At 41.9% G+C, this 7136-nt stretch overlaps 1 pseudogene; it reads right to left on the reverse strand.

Annotated features, from left to right (window-relative positions):
- Window positions 1–494: 494 nt before the first annotated feature.
- Window positions 495–7136, reverse strand: part of LOC102865391 — a 60800-nt pseudogene continuing 54158 nt past the window's right edge.

Genomic DNA, 7136 nt, shown 5'->3' on the forward strand with positions numbered 1-7136 from the left:
CATTATTCTTAGGTTTTCTTCTTTCTGCTTTTTGCTCTAGCATATTAGTGGTGACAATTCTATCTTCTGTTTTACTGGTTCTGTGTACTCTGCTCATGTGTCCCTCCATCATGTTGACAGCATCTGAACCATTGGACCTCATATTTTGGATCGTCGTTTCTTGTTTCTCCAGTGCTGCTAATGCCTCGTTTGTTATATCTGCATTGTTCTGGATTTTTTTTAAGGCTCCTCCTGGTTTTTGCTTGCAGCATCCTGTAATTCTTCAAGTTTGTCTTTCATCCATTGTAAATATTCAATCATTGTTCTTTTAAATTCTGTGCCAAAAAGTTCCGTCAGACTTTCTACCTTCAGGAAATCCATTGACACTCTGTCACCCTTGGGTGAGCATTTTCTCTGAAGCTCTAATTACATGAGATGTAAATGATTCTCTGACACAGAAAGCCGCCTCTGGAGCAATCCGCACAGCTATGGAAGCTTCGTGCCAGCAGACCTTTCTAGTAAAGGAGACTGAGGTCAATGTGGAAGTAGACATAAGGAAAGCAATCCTGGTTACTAAATTGCAATCCAGGGATCTCCACGGATGCATCCAATATACTTGCAGCTGTTAACTTCATCCAAATGTCTGAAGATGGTGTTTAGTACTTCTCTTAAACGTTTGGTGGAAGACTTCTTATGAGGTTGTAGAAGCACTGCTTGGAAATTGACTGGAAGTCCATACCTGAGCATGGACTCCACAAACACTCTCAGGGCCTTTATGTGGATCCAGGCAATGAAGGATTCACTGAAGTTCACCTTGAGCCAGCACAGCAGGGGGCCCTCACCCTCACCCTCACTCTCTCTCTGTCGGTCTGCCCCACAGCGAGCCTATCAGGGTTACCTAGCGGGGTTACCTTAACCATGTGGTCCGGGAAGGTATATGATCCCTTTTTCTTTTTTTATTATTATTAAATTTTATCAGTTTTAATGAACATTTACAGAGATTTTGGGTTTTCATTCATTCATTCATTGTTGCACTGTTTTCTCTACTCTCCTCCCCAGTTCGTTCTTCGTCCCCCACCCCCAAATGTCTGTTTTAATTGTCCATTGGCCACAGTGATTTCCAAGCCAGTTCTGATTAATCTCCTTGTCTGTGTGTCCTTTGCCATTCCCTATCACTCCTCCCTGAGAGAGACTTCACCCTGATTCATAAGGAAAAGGGGATGGCGTATTCTCTTAGCTACTTCCTGCTGAAAAGGGACGCTGTGGGTTTCAGGGTGAAGGTCTTCTCTCACTACTCTAAAGGGCCCCCTTGGCAGTAGGAATCACATAGACTATTATGGAGACTGATTTTGGAATTTAGATTCACTGTTATCAATTGTGCTTAGCCGTACATGTTCATATCCTTGAAGATGTATCATGGAAGGGTTGCAGCCTAGAAGACACAAATTTAACTAACAAGTTAAAAGTACATGAGTCAAAAATTAACAAGCAATAATATTCCGAGTAGAGGTTCTAGTAGTGGCACAAATCAAGTTACAGAGGGAAGGTGGTTCTTACAATAAAAGGCCTATAGACTAGCACTTTGTCTATTATAGTGTACAGGTTAGGAACCACAAGATGTAGAGGCTCAACTATGTCATTTATGCTTCTTAAGTCCTGGACCAAATTCCATCTACCACTGGGCTGTATTACAACTCGGAAGTTCGCATGCAAGGTAGAGGTGAAGTAAGGAACTGCTTATGAGGTTTTCCGTCCATTCCAACAACTAAGAAATAGTGAGAAGAGTTGGGATCTCAGAAGGCTTTTAGGACCAATTAGTAGTCTCTGTGTCCAGGAGAAAATGAATATACTTACCAGTAATGTTAATGCTCACCCACAGCTCTTCTGGGAGGATCTAAATCGTTGAAGCATCCTCCTTTGTTTCCAGCTGGGAGCTGGGGCCTGTCAGGCCTGTCTGCCACGAGGACCTGATGTGGGCCACCTTGGCCAAGTGTCCTTCAGAGCCACACTTAAAGCAAGTGAGTGGGAGATTCCTCTCTACTCCCTTGCCTATCTGTGGCTCTCGTCTGTGACACTGTCTACTGAAGTGGCCCAGCTTTCCACAGTGGAAGCAATTCTGACCTCCTTTATTACCTTTGGGTAGCACTGTATATGAGTAAGACTTCCTTTTCCTGACACAGGCCCTAAACTTGCAGCAATAGCTGCCCCAATAATTTTGGCCATTCTCTGGTCTTTTCTCTTCCCTCTAGATCCCAGTTGTTAAAAGAGGGAAAAATTTAAGCAAATGTATAACAAATAATTTTGAACATTATAATCTTTTAAGATTACGGCTAGAAATATTAACAATATCATCATTTCCAATCCAGAGATACATGTTCCAATGTCAGTAATTATTTTCCATAAATGGTTTTGGTAAGAGGGATGTTGTAAATGTGGATACATTTCCGCTATTCCTCTTCCATGCCACTATATAGTGTTATTAGCTTGAGCAGTTATCACTCCACTGCCATCCTTACTCTAACTTCTTTTTTTTATAAATTTAAATTTGTTATTAATTTCAGTGAAAATTTACAGAGGCTTTGGGTTTCCATTCATTCTTTGTTGTAGATTTGTCCCCTCCCAAGGCTCCCCCCTACCCTAGAACACTACCCTCTTGGAAAAGTAAAAGAAAAGATTCTTTTATTGTTTTACAAACCCTCCCCCAGGTCCACTCCACCATGTAGCCATCGCTCTAGACTCCTGTCATGACAGAAATACCTAATCACATACCTCTTTTAAACAGTTTTCTCCCTTCTCTGTTTCAGAGCAGCATACATTATTGAACCCATCTTACTCAGTCTCTCCCCAACCCCAAGGTCAGTCCCATTCTACAACAGTGGCACCATGCGATATTTGTCCTTTTGTGACTGGGATATTTCACTCAGCATAATGTTCTTCAGAGTCAACCATTTTGAATAATATTGCATGAGTTCCTTGTTTTTCAATGCAGCATAGTATTCCATTGTGCAAATATACCACAGCTTCTCTATCCATTCGTTGGTTGATGGGCACTTAGGTTGTTTCCAACTCCTTCCTATTGTGAACAAAGCTGTAATATACATGGGTGTGCATATATCTGCTTGGGTGTCAGTTATGGTCTCTTCGGTTATATTCCCAGTAGTGGAATTCCGTGGTCAAATGGTATCTCTATTTGCAACTTTTTGAGAAAGTGCCATACCGCTTTCCACAGGGATTGCACCATTTTACACTCCCACCAACAGTGAATAAGGGTTTCAGTTTCTCCACAACCTTGCCAGCATTTGTTGCTTGCTGTTCTGTTAAATTTTGCTATTTTGACTGGGGTGAGATATCTCATAGCTGTTTTAATTTGCATCTCTCTTAGGGCTAGGGATTTTGAGCATTTCTTCATGTGCTTGTTAGCCATCTGAATGTCGTCTTCGGTGAAGTGCCTGTTCATATCCTGTGCCACTTTTTCTATTGGATTATTTACCTTTATCTTGTTGTGGTGCTGATGATCCCTTTTTAAGAGCAACACAGGAAGTTTGATACTGTTGCTTCTTATCAGACAGCAGTCTGGTCATCTCTTTCCTTTCCCTTTTAATTTCTTTTTCATCGTAGTAAAATTCACGGACAATGAACTTGTTTTCTTCGGCCTTGGTCTTGAAATCTTCAATCAGTTTTTGAAATAGGGTCACAGTGAAGAGGCCACCCTCAGTTGTCCTTGGCAATTAGTTTGGCTGACCGACGCACCACCATGTCTGAGAGGGATTCATAGTTTTTTTGCCACTGCGTGTACTTTGGTTTGGGATCAATGACAAAGAGTGTGATGAGATATTCAGAATCCAGCACAAAGTCGTCTTTGTTCACAATATCGCAGTGTCTGAGTGCAGCGATTGCCCATTGACTTCTTCTCCAGGTTTTCCAGCTTGTTCTTCAGAGTGTTATAAGTGGCCGATCGGGATTTCAGATATGTCTCAATTTGCGCCAGCTGCTTTGCTAGTGTGTCCACGACGGTCACTAGCGCCAGCTTTGCAGGGTATTTGGCCATGTTCCATTCAAAATGTCAAGTCCACTCCAATAGCCAAGAGGTTCTCCTGAACCTTCCCCTTTGCATCTTCCATTACTTCGACCACACTCTGAGCCATTTTCTTTATGATGCGCTCGGCAGAGATATCGAGTTTTCCCAACTCATCAGAGAGACCAACAAGGGAATCCAAGGTTCCGACCTTGAAGTCAGGATAGCAAATTTGGTATTATTAAACAGGTTGGACTTGGAAGTTAGAGTATTCATCCTCTCCAGGGCTTGTACATTTTCCTTATCGTCAGGGGCAGAAATCAGCCAGAATTCGACATGTTTCCAGTCTTCTTTCATCCAACGACTGACTAGAACCGGGAGCCAGGGGAGCACAGAGCCAGGCAGGCGCGGGACATGGGCGGGCGGCTGTGGGAGATGCTCCGAGGCTGTCGTTGGGGCGGGCGCGGGACGTGGGGGCAGCAGTGCGGAGCAGCGCCGCGCTGGGCGCTGTTGGCGGGTGCGGCACTCAGGGGGCTGTGGGTCGGTAGGGCGAGCTGCCTCCACGGGCAGACGGCCGCAGGTGCGCTGTGCAGGAGCACACGGCCAGCTCCCGGGAGGCAGCGGCTTTTGCTGCAGTCGGGCCCAGCCCCGTCACTTTATGTCGAATTTTTTTGTTGTTGTTGTTGAGTCCTTGAGCGTTTTTGTGTAGGCTATCATATAATCTGTGTATAGTGACAATTTCACACTCCACTAATTTGGATGCCTCTTATTTCCTTCTCTTGTTATATTGCCCTAGCAAGTACTTTCAATACAACACTGAATAAGAGTGGTAACAGTGGGCATCCTTGTTTTTTCCCAGTTGACAAGGAGACTGCTTTTTGTCTTTCTCCACTGAGAATGATATTGGCTCTTGGTTTTGCATATATACTTTTCACTATGTTAAGGAAATTCCTTTCTATTCTTATTTTGCTTAGTGTTTTAATCAGGATGCATTGTTTAGTTTTCTCAAAAGCCTTTTCTGAAACAATTGCTAGGATCATGTGACTTATTATTTGCTTTGTTAATGTGGTTGGCTTCATTGTTTGTTTTTCTTATCTTGAACCATCCTTGCATACCTCATATGAACCCCACTTTGTCATAATGAATTTTTCTATGTACTTTTGGATTCTACTGGCCAATATTTTATTAAGAATTTTGTCATCTATGTTCATCAGAGACATTGTCCTGCAGTATTCTTTTTTGGTAATACCTTTGCCTGGCTTTGATATTGGGGTTATGCTTGTTTCATAGAATGACTACGAGAGTGTTTCTTCTTTTTCTATATTTTGAAATAGTTTAAGTAGAATTAGTGATAGATCTTGTTTGAATGTTTGGTAGAATTCAGCCATGAAGCCATTTGGTCCAGGGTTATTTTGTGGAGGAGTCTTTCTGTGACCTACACAATTTCTTCTTTTGTGATGAGTCTGTTCAAGTATTCTACATCTGACCATGTCAGTCTGGGTAGAGCATGAGTTTCAAAGAATTTGTACATTTCTTCTAGGTTTTCAAATTTATCCAAGTATGTTGTTGTTATTAAGTGCTGTCGAGTCATAGACAGCTCATAGTGACCCTATAAACTAAAGACCTGAACACTTGGATAACTTCCATCATTTCTCCACATTCACAGAGTTTCTCAAGGCAAGCTTTTTCAGAAGTGGATTCCACTCCTGTTTCCAAATCTGTTTTAATCTGAGAGCACCACAAAACACTGTCCACCATGGATAATCATTATTACATTTGACACATCAGTGTCAGTGTTTAGCATCACAGCAACCATGAGTTACCCCTGTGCAGCCAATGGATAGACCAGTGCAATACCCCTTAGAAGAATGTTTGACCAAACCAGGCCTGAAGGCCACAGATTAAAATCACCCACTTTTGGCTTGGTAGCATAACTTTCTATCCACTAGGCCAACAGAGAACAAGCTTGTTTTAATCGGGAAGCTCCTCCAAACAATGTCCACCATGGGTAACCATTATTGCATCCAAGTATAGCTTTTAATAATATTCTAATATTATGGATTTAATTTCATCTGGTTTTGTTTGTGACATCACCACTAAAATTTTGATTGACTTATTTTTTTTTCCCTTGGTGTTTTGTTGGGTTATTTTTTTGCCCTCTTTTATTCAGATTGCCAATATGCTTTTAATTTTATTGACCTTTCTTAGAAAACCAGTTCTTGGTCTTTTTGATGGCATCAGTTGTTTTGCTATTTTCTTGCTCAATGATTTCAGCTCTTGTTCTTATAATTTCCTTTCTTCTAGGGGCTATGGGGTTATATTGTAGTTCTTTTTCTATTTGATGGAGGTTTTGAGTTAGAGCACCAATTTTGCTACTTTCTTCCTTTTAATTTTGTAAATTTTTAATGCATATACCCCCTTTCCTTTATTTACATTATGTTTCATACACTCTTTCCAATAAACTATATTTTGTAGAATTAACCACCTTAAGTCTATTTGCACCATCACCCTGTCTTTTCAGGTGCCTACTCCTTGGAGGCAAAGATTCTGGGGCTTCGTCTGACATACTTTGGACATGTTGCAAGGAAATACAGGTCTTTGGAGAGGGACATCATGCTGGGTAGAGTAGAGGGACAGCGCAGGACGGGAAGACCCTCTGTGAGGTGGATTGATTCACTGACTGGGGTAATCGGGATGGGTGTGTCAGAGGCAATGCGACTGACACAGGATAGAGCAGGGTTTAGGGCTGTTATACATAGGGTCGCTATGAGTCACAAACGACTCGACGGCACATAACAACAACCACTGAACCTTTCTCATTTTCTTTACTCTCTCCAACTACTCACCACATTGTATGAACCTGTGATTCCCCGTACCCATGTTCAACCTTCTGTTCCAAAACCTTACATCCTATGTACCCTATGTACATTTTACTAGTTATCTTTCTACTTTTACAATAATGGTCTTAAGAAGTATTTGTCTTTATGAGATTGAGTAGGTTCACTCAGCATAATGCTCTCCAGTCTCTGCAAAGGTACGTAGTTGTTGCTGTTGTTGTTATGTGCCGTCGAGTCATTTGCGACTCATAGCGACCCTATGCACAACAGCCCTAAACCCTGCTCTATCCTGCGCCAACCGCATT

The sequence above is a fragment of the Elephantulus edwardii genome, unplaced genomic scaffold (genome assembly GCF_000299155.1).
Source record: "Elephantulus edwardii isolate Elephantulus edwardi_28Jun2011 unplaced genomic scaffold, EleEdw1.0 scaffold00349, whole genome shotgun sequence".
Classification (NCBI taxonomy): Eukaryota; Metazoa; Chordata; class Mammalia; order Macroscelidea; family Macroscelididae; genus Elephantulus; species Elephantulus edwardii.